Source organism: Passer domesticus, chromosome Z, assembly GCF_036417665.1.
Source record: "Passer domesticus isolate bPasDom1 chromosome Z, bPasDom1.hap1, whole genome shotgun sequence".
In the NCBI taxonomy this organism is placed as follows: Eukaryota; Metazoa; Chordata; class Aves; order Passeriformes; family Passeridae; genus Passer; species Passer domesticus.
The window spans coordinates 29,919,050-29,940,738 of record NC_087512.1 but is presented as its reverse complement, the minus strand read 5'-3'; the positions used below and the strand labels follow the sequence as shown (position 1 = coordinate 29,940,738).

Here is a 21,689-nt window from a genome sequence, read left to right as displayed (position 1 = left end):
AATTATAAAGCTAAACTATGTGAAAGATAACAGGACATGGAAGAGTTCATTTTTCCAGCTCAGTCACTTCATATTGTAGCAAGTTGTGCACAAGGTCTGCATTTGTCCTACCTTTCTTACAGCCTGACTAACCACTCTTGACACATTTGGTTGTTTCTCCAGCTCTGTGTTTAAGACACGGGCTCTTAATTCCTGGTAGAATTTTTTAATTTCTTTTTGTCTGTTGCATTCAGTGCTCTCCCAAAGATTCTATTTCTGAACAGATTAAATAATTTTTTTCACATGACCCTGTGTTACTTAAGTAAAAAACACAAAAAAAATTTAAAAAAAAAAATTTAAAACCATAATTGATGAAGGCATTGTCAATCAGAATAAAGTAAATCACAGAGGACAGATATAAGGCTTAGTAGTTTCAGATGCAGCCTTTGCCTTTTGGTCACAGAGCTTTTTTCAGGTGTACTGACATTATTGACTGGTGTATGGCACAAAGAATGGATTGTGTTTTGATTTGCTGCCGTCTGCAGCATTGCCAAGACTGCATATTTATATTGCCTCTTGACCAGAAATTAAATTTGGGCCAGTTTCCAGTCCTCTGTGCAAACTATTCATGCATATAAAGTAACGGCTGAGAAATCTTGCAATATTTGCAATCCCTTTCCTGATTTTTTTCTTAGCTCCAGCAGGAAGCAAATAATTTTGACTGTACAAGCAGTTTTCTTAGTTGTATGCCACAATATATACGTAAAGCAAAGTTTCACCTAAAAATTTCCATTCCAAAATTCAAATTTCCTGGACTAGACAACACCCAAAAGACTAGGTTACAAAATCTCTCTGGTCATAAAAACATAGTGAGCCACATCTTTTTGTCATAACCTTCCCCTTTCTGGACTATTTGGACAACGAGAATCAGGATTGAAGAGTTTTTGGTAGTGGAGGGGTTACAAAGGTAGTTTTCATGAGAAACTGACAGAGGTTTCCTCCTGTCTGACAGAGCCACTCCCAGATGGCACCAAGGTGGACACACCGACAGCCAAGGCCAAGCCATCAGCAACAGTGGCAGTGCCTGAGGATAACTCTTTTAAGAACAGGGTAAACCTGCTGTGCAGCAGCACCTGGAAGTGAGGACTGAGAGTGTGTTGGAGAAACAGTTCTCCAAACACCAAAGTCAGTGGAGAAGGACAGGTGGGAACTGCCAGAGCAGTTTCCCCTGCAGCCCATGGTTAAGACCATGATGAAGCAGGTTGTCTGTCTGCAGCTGATAGAGTTCCATGGGGGAGCAGGTATCTGCCTGCAGCCCATGGAGGACCCTACACCAGAAAGGGGTAGATGTGCCTGAAGAAAGCTGTGACCATGTGAGAAGCCTGTGCTGAAACAAGATCCTGTCAGGGGCTGTGGCCCTGTGAAGAGAGGGACTACACTGGAATGGGTTTCCCGGCAGAACTTGTGACCTCATGGAGACTCACACAAGAACAGACCATTCCTCAGGGACTGGACCCCCTGGCATGGATGTGTGTTGGAGCCAGTCACGAAGATTGGCAGCCTGTGGGAAGGGCTTTTATTGGAGGAGCTCCAGGATGACTGTTTCCTGTGGGAGGGACCTCACACTGAAGGAGGGGAACAGTGTGGGTAGGGAGGAGCCCCAGAGACAAATGTGTGCTGAACTGTATCCAGCTTCCATTCCTCATCTACTGGTGCTGTGCAGGAGAGATGTAGAGAATTTAAGAGTGAACTTGAGCCTGTGACAAAAGAAGGTGTATGGGAAAGGTGTTTAAACATTATATGTCTTTTTCCTCCTTATCCTGCTGTGATTTGACTGGTTGTAAATTAAATCTATTTTCCCTAAATCAAGTCTGGTTTGCCCATGATTGTAATTGGTAATTTATCTCCCTACCCTTATCTTCACCCTCAATCCTTTCATTGTGTTTTCTCTCCCCTGTCCAGTTGAGGAGTGACAGGGTTACTTTGGTAGGCACCTAGTGTCCAGTCAGTATCAACCACCGCAGGGTGACCAAAGAGATCACATTCATGTCCTGGTATAGTAATGAACAGAGTCTGACAGGAAGTCCACAAAGAAAGGCATGCTTTGGAAATCTAAAGGGAGAAAATGGGCCATTTTGCTGTGGCAGTCTAACTGGATCAGCCCCATACCCTATCTGCCTATAATCAAAACCCCACTCTCAGAAATAAACTTATCAAAACACTCCGGTGATTCAGTCAAGTATCTGGGTAAAGGTTTCCCAAATGCTTCATTTGGAGGAGAAACAGATCTAAAGCACACACAACTCCTCTGGGCTCTTATGTCACAGCTTCTCATCAAAGTTTGATTCTCAGCATTTCAAGATCAGAATCTGATTTTTCCACATAGCACAGAAGATTACTTACTCACTGTGGAAAGTGGTCAAGAAAGACACTTCTACCACACCTTTTTTTTTTTTCCTATCAGATCTCAGAGAAGATTTTTAAGAACTTATGGTTGAGCACCCTGTGGAGAAAAACAGCTGCTGCTGAGGCGCAGCCTCTCAGGGGAGCAAGAACATTTCAACCAAACAAGAACAGAAATTCAGAGTGGGCAAAATGAGAAATCTCAAGCAATTAATACACTTATCCCTTGAGCAGAATTACAGTCTTTAATGGCTACCAATTGCTAAGATAATAGGTCTGGACAAAAACAATCATGAAAAAGAAAACATTTACAAAAAAACTATACAAAGCTCTGCAGTGTTACAGAAACAGCAGTACAGACAAATTGCAGAGACAAGTCACCCTTTGGAAGTTTTGCTATTTAAATAGCTATTAATTGTGACTTGGTGTAATGATCTGTTTGCTACTATCCAATATAAAGCACTCCTTTTCCCTTATGTTTACAAAAAATACTCATAATTTACCAAGTATCTGTAATGAGTATTTATTAATTTTAATTACAGAAACATCATATTACCAGAGAAAGAAGTGATCCATAAATATAAAACGAAATATATTGCTGAGTACATTAAATGAAGTAGTATTTAATTACCATCAATTGCTATAAGTAACTGTCAAGGCCCAACTACCACCACTACAAATCTCATGTAAAATAGAAAAATTTGTGTATTGCTGCTAAATAATTTAATTTATTAAAGTTACATTTTTTCACTCTACTTAGAAGAGAGGATCAAATATATGCAATCATTCCTTTATGCAATGAAAGCTAGGTAACTATAGTACCTCCAGGCTGCAGAGTCAGAATAAACAACACTGCAGCAAAAAATTATACACTGTATAAAGCTTTAAAATGTGCAGTTTTGAGCAGTATAGACTGATCAGTCTCACTGAATGTTTTAACAATGAAACTCATTGTACAGAAGGTATCATAGAACACTATTAGTTCTCACCAGTTCAACATCAGAAAGATAACATCAAAAATAACAACAGCAGCAGCCTCTGATTTTATTTTTAGTACAAAATTTCAGCTAGAACAACAAAAGTCTATAAGTCTATATGAACTTTATCCTGCTTTTTCTACTGGAGTTTGAAATAGAGCTCCATCAACACTGAGAACAATGTTTCCATCTACCATGTTGCTAGAAGTACTGTGCAAACACTAAGGTGTGCCACTGATGTGAAAGGAGATGAGTCTTAACCATGAGATTTTATTTCAGAAGTTCAATTACATATGCAGTCAAAATTGTAGCAGTCAATTATTTCATCATATACCATGTTACATTGTTATGGAAAGGCTTGTATTTGTGTGTCCTCCCAGTCAAATTGCTTTTCATGTATACATTTTGTGATGGACAGGAGAAACCAGATGGAAATGAGGAGATAAAGGGAAGATTGTTCACAGTACAGTAAATATTATGACACAAAAGATATCATCTGGAATAAAGAAGAGATTGAAAGACAAGAACCAGATGGAATGCAGTGATGAAATGTAAGATACTTCTACCTCTATGTCATTTGTTCAAAGGCAGCCACAGGACCTGTGAATCCTGAAGGTAAAAGCAATAACTCATTTTTATTTACACCATGTCTGGAATGCCTATGAGTTTATCTCACATTTTGGGTTTCATTATTCTATCCCTGTTGAGAATTTCAAACCTCCAAGTGTTGTAGGAACTGTAGGTACTAAACTACTTTTCTTCTACAGAGAGAACTTCCAAGCCACCACTGCAAACACCAATCTTTGTTCTTATTTACATGTCTTTTAAGGACAGCCACAAAATCCTTTTTTCTAGCTATATTTTTGCTGGGGGTTTAAGAATCAACAGAACCACAGCATCTGACTAGATGCTAGTGCAAATTTCTTTTCCACAGTCAAGGCAGTTTACAAAACAGAGTCTGAATTTCACCAGCCCAGAAGTCTTTTTGAGCTTGGTGACAGAATTTACAATGCATATTCTATATCTGATTCCTCAAGACACCTAAACAGGTCAAAGCAAAAAAAGTTCTTTCATATATCAGTACAAGAATATAAGCTTGTCTGGGGCAATTTCCAAACCAAATTTTTGTTTACCAGCATAAACTGCACAGAGGTTCAGTTGGAAGGGAAAAAATCTTCCATCAGTTTAAAGACATTTTCCGAGTTAACCTATATTAAAATGGAATGGTTATTTACACTCAAGTAAACAGATATAAGTAATCACCAAGAAGTTAAATAATTTGAAAAATATCCTTACATATATAGCATTTAGGGAAGTTAGAAAAGGAAAAATGAAAATACCAACTTTGGATGACTTTGCTTTTTCTGCAGTGAGAGAAATTCAGTTATTTTAATAAAACTCATCGCCTGCTATGCCTTTCTAAGAGTAATGTGTAAATGTCAAATATAATTTTCTTTCATTCCCAAGCAAATGTCAAGGTTCTGTGTGAAACAATATGTAATTGTTTCACAATTACTGACTCACTTGATGTGATAATAAAAAATATCTCAACAATTTACGCTAGCTATTTATGCCAACCAGAGGACACTCTTCAGATGTGCTTTCCATCATGTTTTAGGAAAAGAAGACACAAAACACTTTGTCTTTTTTCTTCTGAAATGCTGTAAAGCTAAACACTATAGTCAAAATTCCAGGTCCTCCCAAATCCCTCACACTCCACTTCAAGAGAAAGCACAGGGAAAAGTACTAGCATAATTTCCTAAACTCAGGCAATCACACTGTATCTCTCTGTTAACTCTCTCCTCCCCATGAATTTTCAATTCAGAAGCCATTTTCAATTCAAATTTGTGAAGTAAAGCTCTCAAGGATTCTCCCTGTGAATTTCATGAAAATCGGAAACTAGAAAAGAAAGGCACAAATTCTGTATTGTTGACATCAAGGAAAAGACCACAGAATGGTTTTAGTCTTTTTCAACATAAAATAATATACCAAACAGAGCACCACAAACAGTGGTGCCTGATCTGCAAAGGGTTTGTACCTCATGTCAGGCTGGCACTCTGGTCAACATAACTGAGGATTACATCAGGAGCTCAGCTTGTATTAGCCACAGGAGAATCCACAGCAGAGAGCAGTGTTGTGTGTTCCTTGACTGTGGCAAAGTCTTCAGTGAGTTTATGCCATTTATCATACACAAGGGGGATATGTATCCAAGATGTGCTCATGCTAGCAGTGTTCCTCACTGTCGAGCCTCTAGCATTTATAAAGCAGCAATGCACACTGAAGATCTTTGTCCACAGGATATTCATTACTCCTCTCTCTCATTTTTACAATCCTCTCCTCCATTCTTCCACATGAATTATCAAATATTTAATAAAGCATAAGCTACTCTTGCAGTCATAGTACACTTGAGTTAAATTTGTCCTTAAGCTCAAGGAAAGAAAGCCACAAGAAACTTCACCAAATATTGTTCTTTCTTGGGAAAGATGTTTTCAGTGACTTGAAATTACTCAAATCCTTATATATGAAATAATTTATAACATCCTAACTTTTATAGTCATTGAAATGCTATACTTAGAAATCAGAAAGAGAACTTTTGTCTGCCTTGTTTGGGTTTTTTGCAATTTTTTTCCAGAGGCTGTGGATGGCAACCAGTCAAAGTTCTTCACAGCACCTGCTTTCTTCACAGCTGCCTAATGAGATAAAGAGCTCTTTTGACATCATATAGCAAGTGTTTTGCCAATTGATTTTTTTATTATGTATTTTAGACAGGGGTCTAAAAATATATACTTTTTAATATACATTTTTATTTCATTTAATAATAATATATTTATATATATATTTATTATATGTTTAATAATTTTTAGTATATTTTAGACAGTTTTGCTTATTATGATTTCTGACCTCAAACTCATTTGTCCTACCATATTTCTTGTTAGCAATATGATGAGTGGCAGAATGTATCCATCTTCTGTCATGGCCCTCTGAACAAGGCCTGTGTAGGAAAAATTTTTTTATTTAAAAAATGTAATTCATATGTCAAATTAAGATTCTGAAATTTCTAAGGAATTGCAGTTTTAATCCTAAAAATACAGCCTGAAAAACAATCCACCCAGTTTATGGGACACTGTCTATTAACCCTATTAATGCCTTTTAATTATATTTCTATAATTAAATAGGATGTAATATATCCTAATAATATATGGACTGAATTTTTTCTTACCTTTACTTTTTTTTTTCTTTTTTTAATAAGCACACCACGACAACAATCAAATCACTCAGTTTCTCAGGGAGAAATGAGGTGCATGTGTTCCTATATTGGGTTCATAGAACACATTATTCATACAATAATAATCTGATTAACAGTGTGAAAATTCTAAGACATTTAATATGATTTCAACTGTGTTGACTATAGAGTCATGCTGCTTAAGAAATGCAACCTCATTTTTTCAATTATTTGTTATGAAATTGATGCGCTTCCTATCTAGGTATGTTGAACACTTATTCTCTTGCCAAGCTAACTCTAACTTCTGATAGATGTGACAGTTCAAGCAAAACATTGTGAAGCTCTGCCAAAACCCTGAACTGCAGAGAATGTAACTTTATGCTTAGAAGAATTCTATTAACTTTTGTCTGCCTTCTTTGGGTTTTTTTTCGCATTTTTTGTTCAGCAGCTACTAATAGCAAAAATTAGAAAACAAATCAGGAAAGACTACTCTCTGAACATGTTTGACCTGATTAGAGCTGGAAAGCAGTTAGAACTTTCCAAAAACCCTGAAATTTCCCCAGAAGTCTTGGTTTTATACAGAAAAGGTAAATAAATATAATTCAGGATTGGATTTCTGCCTAACTTCAATTACCATTGGAAAAACACATAACCTTGCACAACAATTAAGGGCAGAAGAAAACTTTCAGCTATTAGGTGAGGTACATATCCTGAAGCATCTGCAAATTTACCTATCTATTACAAGTCACATCTGTCCATCATAAGAGGAAAATTTATGCCAAATATGACTTTTGTTGTCCCTTTTACAATACATTCAGATAAAATTGAGAGGGTAGTGACCTAAACCTAGCTTAATATTTTTCATTTATTTATGGAAAACTGAAATAAAGAGAATTATGAATATTCACATATATTAATATACTGTAAAGTTAGTAGTTATGGAACAAGAGATTTGGGATTGGGATTAAAAATTTACTAAATAAAAATGTAAGATAAATATATTGATGGAAATTGCAAATTGTTTTGTTAAGTAACATATGACCCAAGAGTATTTTTGTGAAACTCCCCCACAGTGTAGTAACTTGTAGAGTTTCTGTTGCCTCCAAGCCAAAGAACTCAATATTTCAGCACAACCAGAGAAGTTGACAAATTAAGTTAAAGCACTCACAGCCTCAGTTCCCAAAAGAAAATTCTCCCATTTCCTTGTGTTGGTAGAAGACATTGATTAGTAAATCCCTGTACAAATCCTAGCCAGGCAATAGCACATGCCTGTGTTTCACAGTGCATATCTCCTACGCTATTGTAAAAACTAATGGATTTTAAATCAAAAAGGTTTGTCTTCAATCTTGTGCTGATAATCCACTACTGAAAGTAAATCTGAAAGGCATTCTATGCCTTTGCTGGGAAAATACGTGGGATAAAAATGTGTTTGAGTAAAAGTGTTTCACATATGGAAGGGATATAATGGATATATCATAGAATGTTTTGGGTTGAAAGGTACCTTAAGGATCATCTGGTTCCAGCCCCTCTGCTGTGGGCAGAGACATCTTCCTCTAGACCACGTTATTCAGAGTTCCATTCAACCTGGTCTTACACTTGCATGGACAGGTCATCCACAACTTCTCTGGGCAACTTGTTTCAGTGCCTCACCATGCCCACAGTAAAGAATTTCTTCCCAATATTTAATACATCTTCCACCAAAATATTTTACTTTAAGCTACAACACTGGCTAGTCAACTCCTATACTAGGCATGCCAGCACCAAGGACAGGGGTAAAAAGCAGTAAGTTCCAGCAGTGTGTGTCATGACACATTATCAATACAACCCTCACCTTTCCTACCAGCTAATGGCACTCACCTTTCATAAGCAAAGGCCCAGAACATCTTCCATTCTCCTTGGTGTGAGGAGGTCTTAGCTGTGATTTGTAAACAGCCCAGAACAGAGAAAATTTTCATAGGAATTCAGGATATACCTCTGTAGCATAATGAATCAAGGAATGCTCTTCATTTGACCTATGATTTGACCCACTTATATAACAGAACTTAAGTTGTATGAGGTAGATGTGCCTTAGACTGCTCTAGAATGCAACAAAGGCCCTCTGCATGGTGGCTCCTCTTATATACTCCCCAAGAAGAGAAGTGGGACCAGAGCAAGAAGAGAAAGCATATAGACTCCAGCACAAACATGGTCATTTTTGTCCAGAGGATGGCCAGATTGAACATCTGGCATATGCAAAGAATAGCCACACTGGCACAGCATGATGAGGAACAGTCAGGGTCAAACAGCTGTCTATATAGTAACTAGAATCACAAATGTAAGATATATATCCTCCTGTTCTGAACCAGACTCTTCAAAGGCCTATCTCCTTTCATGCCCAAAAAACAAAAGATATGAATCTTCAGAGCTTGAAGCCTTATGTTACAGAAAGATCAACACATTTCTCAAATTTGTGGATGACATCCTCTTCCTTTTCCCTAAGGGAGCTCCTATCATGATACTCAGAATTTATACCCAGCAGGATATAAGTACTCTAATTTCTGGAGGCCCTTGCTATTTTTGTTTTGCGTCTATTTCATGGTGTTTGCAAATCATATTCTATGCTGACACTGTGTCCGAAGTTTACACAGCTATACAGACTTATACAACAATCACATGTATAAAAAAGCCCAAATTTAAAATGGACAAGTTTAGCAGTTCTCAGTTGTGAACCATGCACAACCCTCTGTGTCCAGAATGAGAATGTGTGTATACATTTACACATGCACACAAACTTGACAGATTTCCATTCTATATACTGAATATAATCAGGTTTTGACCCATCAAAAGAATTCACGTTGAAACATGTTGAAGTTTCCAGATCCATTGACAACAGGGTGCATCTGCCTTATAAACTGACTGTACAAATGACACTCAGTGAAAATTTTTGTTTCCATGATGCAAGGAAGACAAGTAGACCCATAGCCAGACCTGGACTTCCTACAAAGAATGTAGTTGAATTATTTATTATATGGTGTGATCTTGAAATCAACATATAAAAAAGGAATGATTAATCAAGCTAGGAAATCATTGGTCTACACTTTCAGACATATACCAGGCAAGGTTGCAATGTCAAATAGAATTAAAAACACATGAAATCCTTATATCAGAACTGCTGGCATGACTTTATGAAACTTTTTTTAAAATTACAGTAGCAAGTTTGTTTCTACATCATTTGTCTCCAGACAAAGCAGAAACACTAATTCCTTGAATAATTCTTTTAATGTGTTTCCACAGATTTAATGGTTCTCTCAAGTATCAAAAAGAGTTTCAAATTATCCTGCAAAGGGGAAAAATTGGAAAGTTATGTGCAAAATAGATTTTCATAATTCAGACTTAAGAATTTTGACACAATTTTAAAAAGCAGCTTGACATACTTATAGGTATGTCAAGCAAATATGTATGGGCTTTTCCATATATATTTGGGCTTTCAATTTTGTGACTAATTTGACACAAAATTCAAATAAGCAAATTTTCTAGGGAATAGTAACACAAGATTTTTATTTGACCACTTATTATTTGTCTACTCTGTTTGACAGTAAAGTCAAATATTAACTGGAAAAAATAGTAATTTTCATATTTTGCAAAGCTGATATTTACTGAGCTCATTTCTGATGAATACGTTTAATATGATCAGAACTCATTTCATCTTGCAATACAGTCTCTGGTGGAAGCCTTCAATTTTTGGCATCTTCAAAAAACAAATCTTAACACATTTTCCTTCACTGTTCTAGCCTTCTTTTCTTCCCCTAGTACACTGGAACACATTTCCCAGGGAAATAGTTTATGCAGACAGAAATTAATTCAAGTTTTCAAAACCTGTGATATCCATAATGATATAAAGGAATTCATTCCATTGAAAAATAAAAATATTTCAAGGAGAGTTTGAAAGGTAAAACCACAATAACTGATGTAAAACTTCTCCACAGTTTCAAATAACAGAATATGGCTCTTGTATTTTATAGTCTCCAGGTAGCTTTTATGAGTTATTATTAAGTTACCTTAAATTCATTTTTTAGCAATTGTAGCAGTGCTATAATTTACTGGCTTGCCATGCTTAACATTTTCATAAATTGCAGGTGCTCATTACAACCCAGTGGTTTTGGAATAGTTTTTTGGAATAAAGGTCAACATCTTAAATTTGACCTTTAATGTCCTGGTCAGTAGGAAGCCCTTCACCCAGGAATGAATTTAACATCTACCTAACTTAATTCCTCATATGTGCTCTGGATTTGAAGGCAGATAAATACTGCACTGGAAAATGCATTTCTGAAGGATTTTAATGCATCCCTACATCTCCTAGCTTACAAAAATGCCAGTCTAAGTAACTGTGTATGGAAAGACGGTCTGAAGCACATTTTACAGAGAAAAGGCTTGTGTATTTTGTAAAAGTGTTTCATTTTTAATGAGCTATTCACTTTCTGTACTCATTTTATTTAATAGCTTAACCTCCTAACTCTCTCTTCTCTATAGTAGTGAATTACTTTCCAGAAATAATAAGGAATTTTAAGCATCATCATGTTGCTGGTATTGTCACTTGAAAATGTGGGTTGTCATCACCTCATCGCCCCATCCTGGTCTGCTCATTAGTGACACTCTGTATGGAAAACCTCTAAAGATCATTACCACTGTAGTCTAAAGCCAATGTGCCAGCATAATGAAAAACAATTCAGCAGTTCCCTATGCTCTGTTAGTTGTGTTTGTCATAAATGAGTTGTGGAGATTTGGAGTGAATGATCCATATCATATTGAACCGTCCTTTTTATCGCTGACAATTGGAGGTGACTGAAAAGCTGGGTCAGTGTCAGACTGTATCTAATTGGAAACCTTTTCTCATTAACGCTTGATGTTGACTTGTATTAGTTGATGAAATTAGAACCACAGTGGAATGGATTTTATTACACAGAATGAGCTGGTTGAGCTCTCTTCCATTTCAATGTTTTTTTAACCCCACCCCTGGCTGCTAAGAAAGGAATCCAGAATCAAGGGAGCTGTGAGTGATAAAGGATTAAGAGGAAATTGAGTAAAAATCTCAGTGCTTGTCAGGAAATTGAGACCATGTGCATATTTGTGTCATGTTTTTTTCAGCAAAACTTTTCTGAAAATACTTCCTTATTGATCATCTGAGTTTTTTTCATTTCAATCAGGAGTGCAACAGAAATGTTTCCCAGATAAAAGGAAAAGGATAAATTTCAGGGGGAGAGGAGGAAATAAGTGCTTGTTTTCTGAAAAGTAGAAATGAGATTTTTTTTTTTTTTACAGCTTAGACAATCAGTTTTGAAATAAGAAAAACATAATTCATTCAGAAATGCCCCCAACCCTGAATAATCCATTTTCCTGTTTATCAGCTGCTGATTGAAGGACACCAAGACAAATTCATAACAGTGAGAAAGCTAAATATAACTTCATAAACCTACAAAAAATACATAAGTCATGATATAAAGACAGATAATATACAATGTGTTATGCATACAATTTTTCACAGATGTTTGATGAATTTAAACAAAAAAGAAATAGTATCTACAAATTCATTTTAGGAGCAAATTTTTTCAACTAAATTAATCATAGGACTGTTTAATATAGGATCATGATGCCTATAGACTGCCAGATTGAGATAAATTCTGTCATTACAGAAATTCAGTCCTACAAGATAGGAGGCAAGGGATACTATCAGAAAAAACTATTTAATGATCTTGTCCTCAAACCCACAACTTCTCTCAGATATAACCTTTTTTTATCAGAAATTCATTAAAATTGAACACATTAGGGATATCTTGCTGTCATCTCCTTGGGCATATCTTTAAAGCCCATAAGTCACAGCTAATTGTGGAAGGGAATCTCAGAAAATACTGGAACTGGAAACCTTGAGATCAGATGAAAAAAGAGCAAGGGGTTTCTTCCCAAGCCACTTGCATGAATCTCTCAGAAGTTTTTCACTTCCATCCAACTCATGATTCATGGCTTTTTGCCTCAGAATTTTTTGGGAAAAAAAAAAAAAAAAAAAGTAAATTGACCCAAAGCTCAAAGGCATGCCAAACCCAACATGCAAATACATTAATGTCCATGATCTCAAAACTTCTGCTTCTGAACAACCAGTTAAACTGGTTTCAACTTTCAAAAATTCCTCAGTCTCACTCCAACAGAAGTAAGAGCTGGTTTGCCAGTGGCCCCTCCTTTTGAGTTTAGTTAGAGATTGACCTCAAACTCGTTAGATTTATAGTTGTTGTAATTTGTAATCACAGGTACCACATTGTAATCACAGATGCCATATTATAAGATAAAGAAAATTGACAGTGTAAATTGAGAAAGAAAGAAATAAGTATATCACAATATGAAATGTTCTTTTAATAACACCTTTGTAACAGATTATCTTATATGTTGTTGAAATGTGTCTCACATTATGTTTATTTTTTTTTTTAAGTTAAGCTTACAAGGAGAAGGGGAGGGACAGAGACTGATTTCTTCTCTGTGGTGACCAGTGACAGAATGCAAGGGAATGGCCTGAAGTTGTGTTTTGGTTGGATATCAGGAAAAGGTTCTTCACCCAGAGGGTGGTTGAGCGTTGAGTGGGCTCATGAGGGAGATGGTGACAGCAACAATGTGACAGAGTTCAATAAGTGTTTGGACAATGCTCTCAGACACAGATTCTTGGGGTTCCCTGTGAAGGCCCAGGAGCTTCATTTGATGATCCTGTTGTTTCCCTTCTAACACAGAATATTATGTGATTCTGTGTTATGCATTGTTTGGGATTTTAGAATTAAACAGAATTTGCTGGGGTTATTGGAGAAAAAGTAATATTCATTTTTCGTCTGTCTCAACTAAGAAGAAAACACAGAACTTGCCAACTATTCAGAGAAACCCACATTATAAATCAAGAGAATTATCTCTTATATTGAAAGGACAGTCTCCTAGATTGTGTTTAGCTACCAGTGGACAGAATCCTTTACACTTCTCTTCAGCAAATATACTTTGATTTACATAATTCAATGCTTTCAACACTCATTTCCTACTCATGCATCATGAGTAGTTGCTCCTAATTGCAACACTATTTGCTACTTTGCTTCTAATTCTGTTACTGTTGGGCTTAAATGTTTCTTAGATTCAAATTTTGATTTCCTGAAGTTTTTCTCTGAATGTGAAAACTTTGTCCCTGCTTAGAGAGGACATGTTTGGTTCAACATAAAAAGACAGAATAAAAAATCATACTACTTTAATCATTTCTCCCCACACCCAGCATCTGAATAATGAGGAGTATATTGCAGTATCAAGGTGGTTCTTGGAAACAAACTTTTGTTACAAAGTTGTTCTAAACATCTCAGCTTACACAAGGTATTTTTAAGGATTGTGGTTGCATTTAAATTCAAATATATACAAGAATGAAAGGAAGCTAGAGAAAATAAGAAGAAAATGAAAATAAAATAATACTAATGTGTGATGGAAAGACCTGAGATCTCCGTAAGTAGGTAAAAGGGTAAAAGTGAAAATTGGCACCAAAGTAGGAAAGATAATTGGGCTATTTTTGGTCACAAAATAAGAAGAAATCCAAAGGAGAAACAATGGCTTTACTAAGAACACCAGGGTTTTATATAGTTGGGGGGTTTTTTTTAAAGTATTGTTTTGGAAAATGCTAATATGGAAAAATCTGCTTTGACTCTTTATGCCTTTCAAACAATTCCAAACTTCATTTGGATATGACTGTATGTGATGTTTACACACACACAGGGTCAACATGCTTGACTTACTCGAATCCATTTAATAATCTTGTCCTGCTTTATTTCCATAATATTTATGAATCTTAGTTATTAAGAAAACATCAGACAATAACATCTAAACGTGGCAGTTACTGGTTAAACTCACATGGCTTCCTTCCCAAAATGTCTTTCAATGACTCTCCTTCTGAGGTTTCAAATGAAGTTTGAAGAAGCGCTGCAGACATTTTGTTGGCACCAGACTTAAAACTCATAATGGGCACATTATTTGGGTACATTATAAAATAGCATCATCCATCTAACAAATGAAAAAATGTAATGGGTGCACTCTTAATTATAATAATTTGGAAGAGAAAGACATCAGCTGAAAGTGGTGTGAGAAGGTCATTCAATGAGATTTGTGACTTTGGAGTCCCTTTTCAAGTTACAGTAGGTAATTGGACTCAATGATCTTAAAGGTCTTTTACAGCTTAAATGATTATATAATTATATGGTGATAATTCCTACCTAGAGTTCCTGTTTTTCTTGGAGTTTATGATAATTTTTCCCTTTTTCTGGCATGTAGGCAAAATCAAGACATAGTTACTTGATGCTTTGGTTGTGTTTAGATTTTTTTATTGGCACAACAGTTTCTAATATTGTTTAGAAATAAAGCAAATTTCTGTCACTAAAGGTCAGTGAAAAGTAGAGATACACAGACTCGTGCCCTACCAATGGATATTTGCCCTCAACCAAGAAGGAAGAAAGAACAGAAATTGAAATAACTTTCCAATCTCACAATAGCTTTGAGCAAGAAAAATACTTCACATGCAACTCTTTTAAGCTGTTGCATTCATAATTCACTCTATTGCCCAGGTTCTAGTAAATTTGCAATAAAAGATGTATTAAACTCACAGTGTTGTTTCTAGCACAGGGTACACCATTCACAAGCTTTTGTTCACTTCCCTTTGGAGGGGTAATTCCTACTTCCTTTTCTTAGAAAAAAAAATTGGTGCCTTATTCCCAAGAACCAGGGACCACTAGCGCCTGCGGTGAGACCTGTGCTCTCCTTCTCCTCTACCAGACCTACAAGGGTAAGGCAGGAAATGGCAAGAGCACATGGAGTAGACATAACCTATCTGTGTCACACCAACAGATGTCATAGATAAAAGTGCCTGAGTGGTGGAATATACACCACTTTCTTGATTCACTAAGTTACTTCCACCTCAGGCATGTTCAGGAGGCCAGACTTTTGGAAAAGAGAAACAAATGCAACAATTACTAGAAACTTTTTAATATCATAGCTATTGACACTCACTGTTAATAACATAACTTTTATTAAAGGCTAAATATAAATCCCATTTTATCCAGGGAGTCTGACTGGCTGTTGGCTGTTTGAGAAACAAGATAAATTGATACTCTGTCTCAGCAAAGACAATAGTCCATTGTTACAAGTCCATAGGTGTGACTATAGGAAAAAGAAGTCCTTGACACCCAGGAACCAAAGCTAGATGGCAGACAATGGATCTGAGATGAAGACTTAATGATACGTGATTATGACTGAGAAACAATTTGCTTAATGCAAATAAGTCACTATTCCAAAAATTAGAGAATGCACTAATAGCTTCAGCTTCAAGGGTAATGATAACAGTATCGATAATGTGCTAACAATAATTTGCAATTTTACTTATTTCTTTATTATGTTATCTGGAACATCTTACTGACAAGTCTGACTTGGTCTGAAATGGTTACAGTGTCTGATGGCTAACTTCAGAAAAACATCCTAATTATGTTCCCATGTTAAAAAATTTTAAATGGAGACATTTCTTTTTCCCCTTCTCTTTCTTCTAATTTCATTTTTAATTGAAATGTTTCTTGTAAAAACATGCTGTTGCAATGATACGTTGCAATGGAATGCAGCTTTCTGGTATTTTACTCAGAAATATGTATTATACACTAATCTGAATGCTTTAATTTTGCAGGAAACAGGACACTATCTGTATGGCCCTTCTGTGGCACATAAAGATGCAGCTGCTATAAATCACAGAAATGGTGACATTATTGAAGGGAGAGAGAGCTGCATGTAGCATTTTTCCTGACCTCTTTGCAAAAGAGTCAAGTCTAGAGTTTAATGAAATGAAATCTCTTTCAAGGGAATCCGAATGAGGCTGCCTCTACAGCACTGTTCTGGGGAAATTATTTCAGCTGGCCTCTGAGAAGATTTACACCTAGGTCTTCAGTGTCAGAAGTTAAGGCAGGCTGCATTCACTACCTGGAGACCTTCTTATCACTTCTTATCCTAAAGCCAGAAGCTGCCTCTGAAATTGCTTGAAGTAAAATGTTTTAGGTATGGAAAAGATATAAACAAATTAATAAGAGCCCAAGATCACTATAACTTTCATCTCAAAAAGTATTAGCCTACCTAGAAATTTCCTGACCATAGCAGGGAAAGAGATTAAAGTTGTTTTTCTCTCAAAAAAAGGTCAAATAAAGTTATTTTATTCTAGTTAATAGTGACTGTCTGTATTACAACAGTTCTTATACTTGGCACAATATTTAGTCAGAAAACTGTTCTTCCTGTAGTAAACTGAGTAACTAACGTTTGAAATTTTTTTAATAATACCATTTTCTTTATTAATTTGGACATTTTTCTTCTAGCTCCATCAGTAAGAGAACAAATTTGAGTAAAGAATTTAGTTATCGCTTGACATAATTTACTACAAAAATTACACTCAAGTAAATTCCTTTATTATTCAAGAAACTGAATTATTAAAATAGTCTTATGTTAATAAGTCACTACCCTCTCATCAAGATAAAGCAACTGGTGTTTTTTTCAGATCTTAGCAAATACTAATAATATACTTAGAATAAATGTTTTGATATATGTCCCAATTTGCTTAATATTAAAGAACTGCAATATCACACAGCTGTGTGAACATTTATTTGATTAGCTGATCTTTAAAATCGCATATTTAAACAGTTTGATTGAAGCTGGGAAAAGATAGTGTTTAGGGTATTCAAACATCTAAATATGATGATTTAAAAGGAAACTATCAAACCCCCTGATTTCTAATAGACAGAAACACCTATTCTTCTGCAGTACTGTAAATGGTCTGAATTCCTCACCACAGATTACAGAGAGAGAGGTCAACCATTATGCAAAATAAATTATGGGTTTAAAACAATCACTATATCCAGCTGTTACAAAGTAAGCAGACTCTGTGAGCCTGCCTGCCAGGTGCAGGCCTCTTTTCCCTGTGGGGGTGGTCATGATTTCAGAAAATTATGCAGTAAACAATATTACAAAATACCCAGTGAAAATACCAACCAGTTTGGAAACCTAATGGCCTTCTCTATAGATATGGGAAAAAATATTTTGGCTGATCAGTTTTATTAAAAAATTAATTATTTTTATTAAATATATCTGTAAGAACACTACAAAATTATAATCTAAAAATAATTACCTAAAAAATTTCAGAGGTCCTTTTTATTGGATGAGTGACATTCTGCCACATTTGCATCCAATATTCAATGTCCTGCATTCTTGTCACTCTTTGTAAAGTATAACTACAAGTATTGAGAGAATTAAATGTGAAGTACCATCCCATTAGAAATGCTATTACCCTCTTTGATGGGAAAAAGTGGGTATTTTGTGACTTCCATGTTCAAAATTTCTTTGCATTTTGAAGGAGGAAGAAGCCTCACAGAGAGCTCTTCATACTCATCTGCTGCTTTTATAATTTGCCTAGAAGCTTCATCAAACACTTTTGAATAAAAATATATCCAAAAGAAAATCGTTCAATTACTAATTCATGTAAATATAAGGTTTTACTAAGATTATAGGTTCTCCATACAATACAGTGAATCCTAAAATTTGGATCCACTCTCCCTACTAACAAATGACTTCCTCAATAATCCTTCCCTCCTTTATTTTTATTTTTTTACCTTTTTGTACTCAGAAAAAAAATTGAGGAACCATGGTCAGAGCCTAACATATGGCACATGGACTTCTGCCAGTGATTCTCTTTTCTAATTTGAAATATCCTTCCTGCTGTTTAAATCTTTGGTCAGCCTTAAGAGTACTCAGCAGTCCTCAGGAATCAGCTGTAGTGCTTTAGGAAATGATTCCTAAAGTACCATTAAAATCAGTGCAGAGATTCACTAGCTACATTTTCTTTTATTTACTTATTGATGTCAAGGATCTATAACCAGGAACTACGAAATAATTAAGCATCCCAAGGCCCTCCTTGACCAGAGATATGACTTGAAGAATATGACTATACAGTTCAAGATGCCCAGAAATGTAACAGCAAGTTTGTAAGCGATGGTTGTCTCTTTCTGCACCTGCCAAGCATTATTCCAAATGGGACGTGAATCTATAGCAGAGAAGAAAATTATTAGAAAATATTTTCTTGATATCTCATGGCCTGTCCTATCACTGGCTTCAGGGTGAACATTGAACAAAAGGTCTGTAGAAAGCCAGACACATGCATCTAATGTGTCTGGAAATACCACATTCTTTGGAATTATGAGACCAAACTTCTGTAGCACAAAAAGAAGAAGCCTTATCAAGGATGAAATACTGGAGTACCATTTTATTATCATCCTAAAATAAAATTTAAAAAAGAGAAAAACAAAGGGAAAAAAATAAAAGAGAGAGGCGGGAAAAGCACAGGCTTAGGCAAATATTTAAGGTTGGATCAACATCTGAATACATGGATAAGTTAAGTACCTCTAAGCAGAAAGTTACCCAAAACTGTGAACACATTTAGTCCATAAGCAGTCGGTGTTCTTACTGGGTTTGGTTGCAAGCCAAAGCAAGCTTCTGACATTGTGTGAACCTACAGTGCAAGCACTGGCAACAGACCATCCTGATCATATACTATCAGTCAGTCTGTCCTGTCTCAGCCCAGGGTGGTGAGACCCAGTATTGCAGAAAACCACAGGAGTGGATTTAGAGGCTCTGAGGGAGTGCAATGAGGAAGTTGCATGGTTTCTCTTTTTTTGTTAGGTATCTCTTCACAAATCTTCATCCAATGTTTGTGGACAAAAACATTCTCATATTCACTATAAGTAGTGCTCTATAGTATTCCTGTAAACCAGGAGGAACAGCAGGCACAGCATTTTCCTGAGGGGAAGACTCCTCAAGGGTAACCCTGACTTGTTCCTCTTTTAAGCCCAAGAACAATATCATAATCCCTAGAAGTATAATGGGGGACCAAAAAGAAAAGTTCTCAGATGATATTTTGGCAGTGTGACTTTCCCCTGGCTTTGGAATGATGAGAACAAGCATAAATGCAGCCAGGTCTATTTTTCCCCTAGCCAGGAAACAAAGGTCTCACAGCTAAAATGTCACATTTCTTCTTATTTTCAATTTTCAGATTGTAGTCAGAAGCTGAGGCTGACATTTTGTCTTTAACTCTGATAGTTGCAAGAAAACAAAGGAAAAGTACAAAGATGTGAAGAACAAAGGACAACGTATTCCACAGATTTGCTTCCAGTTTCTGGATTTTTGTCACTCATGACTGTTACTGGGCCTTGTGCCACACAAGTCATTTGGAGCACACAGTGACCACGCTGGCTGTAACCAGCCTTTGCTGCAGTGCCATCAGGCTAAGGAGCACTATGGGTTCCTGGCCTTAGACCATATGCACAGATGCTTCTAGTTGCTGTGTCAGCTTCTTCTGCCATCAAAGCTAATTTTTTTTTCTTATCAGAAAGCACTAATATTCCTCTCTACCTGTCCCCAGACTCTACACTGATTGTTTTTAAGTTAAATTAAATTAAATCTACATTAGGCATTGTGATTATCATTATTTTCCCCATCAGTTTTAGAGTACTACACATGAAGCTCCAGATTAGACAATAATTTTTCTCCCTGAAACAAACAAATGCATGGTAACATTTTATAAAGACCTGACTTTTTGCCATAGAGAACTGTACTGGGACCAACTTTTTCATAAGCCATTGCAGTGTTGATTAGCATTGCCTTCTGCATTCCAGAGCTGTTTGAATCTTGCTCGTCTTCTTGAGTGTTGTCATTTCTGTTAATGAGAATAAAAGAGAAAGTTAACTCATTAATTCAAGCCTCTGGTGAAAGCACAGTGGCAAGTAACTCACTTGCACTGATAATCCTGTAAGCACAATTTACCAAGGGTCAAAGGCATTTTTCTTTGATATGCCTTGATATACAGCCTTCACTCTGAAACCAAGATGAGATGTTGTGGCAAATATTCCTCTTGCTGACTTACATCTTTTTGGGGTACAGAATTTGAACAAGCCAAGAAATTACAATAGAAGAAATTTTTCAAAAATACAGATGGGAAACTGTATATTATCTATGTTGTCTCATATATTATTATCCTGAAGGAAATAATTTTTTAACAGTCTAATGAAAGGTTCCCTGCTCAAGGCAGAGGGTTGTAATTAGATGGTCTTAAAGTTCCCTTCCAAACCAAACCATTCTATGATTCTTTTGTAGAAGACTTTCTTCTGTCCATTAGGCACTATTTAGACCAGCTGCTGTTAGAGGATGAGTGGAAAACCAGGGGATTATGTTAATATTAAAATTTTCCATTACCACTTTTCATTGTTTGAAACACTTCTCACTGAAAATATGAGGACTTTAGCTTAGATAGCATAAGGAACAAGAAAGAAGAAGAAGACAGAAACTGCTTAAGTTCTGATAAATCAAGATACCAGAGACTATAAGATGATAAACAAACAGATACAGTGCTGGTATATTTGCTCATTACTAAGCATAGGCACTTCACAAAAACTGCTTACTGCTTACTGTTACTTGTACTGCATGTCCCCACCATTTTCCCCCATTTTCTCCCTGCCTCAGCGGAACACCTCACGTCTGAATCTTCCTCTTTTTCTTTGCTTTCTCTCTTTTGTTTTCTCCTCTTCTGAAAGCAGGTTTCCACATATGGATAGCATCTAAATCTGACTATGCAACCTTATAGGAACGCAAAGGACAGAAATGAATGTAATAAATGTGATGCATAGCACAAGGCAATCTTCTATCATTTATTTGCCATCATGATTTGTTAGGGAAAATCAGGAGAATAAAAAGAAGAAATGGAAAAGTGTTGTCAAGGTCATCAATATTTCTCTGGTGCAGGATTTCCCCAGGTGAAATTATTTTAATTTACAAATTTGCAAAGATAAAAAAGGCCCTGCTGTGAAAACCACAATATTCACTGTAGCGTGTGGTGTTGATGAGCTCCACCAGATGATAACGCAAATTGAAATCTCACATTTCTAAGACCTTTCATTAGTGGGGGGAGAAAATCATGTGAGGAGTTATAATATAGTAAATGGTATTGCAGGGTTGATCTCACTAATTTTACAATTCTGTTACGTGCATAGGTTATCATA

General features: G+C 36.0%; 2 long non-coding RNA genes across 6 annotated transcripts in view; one reads left to right on the top strand and one right to left on the bottom strand.

Moving 5' to 3' along the window:
• LOC135290522 (uncharacterized) overlaps positions 1 to 1,614 on the bottom strand; it is a 33,249-nt gene extending 31,635 nt beyond the window's left edge. For all 5 annotated transcript variants that reach the window (XR_010353285.1, XR_010353286.1, XR_010353288.1 and 2 more), the window contains exon 1: positions 1,464 to 1,614. This is a non-coding gene — a long non-coding RNA (uncharacterized LOC135290522). The remainder of the gene's footprint in view (positions 1 to 1,463) is intronic.
• On the top strand, positions 804 to 17,343 carry LOC135290523 (uncharacterized). Its single transcript, XR_010353290.1, has 3 exons — positions 804 to 1,751; positions 3,778 to 3,974; positions 16,289 to 17,343. It is a non-coding gene; the product is annotated as an uncharacterized LOC135290523 (long non-coding RNA).
• The last annotated feature ends 4,346 nt before the right edge of the window (positions 17,344 to 21,689 follow it).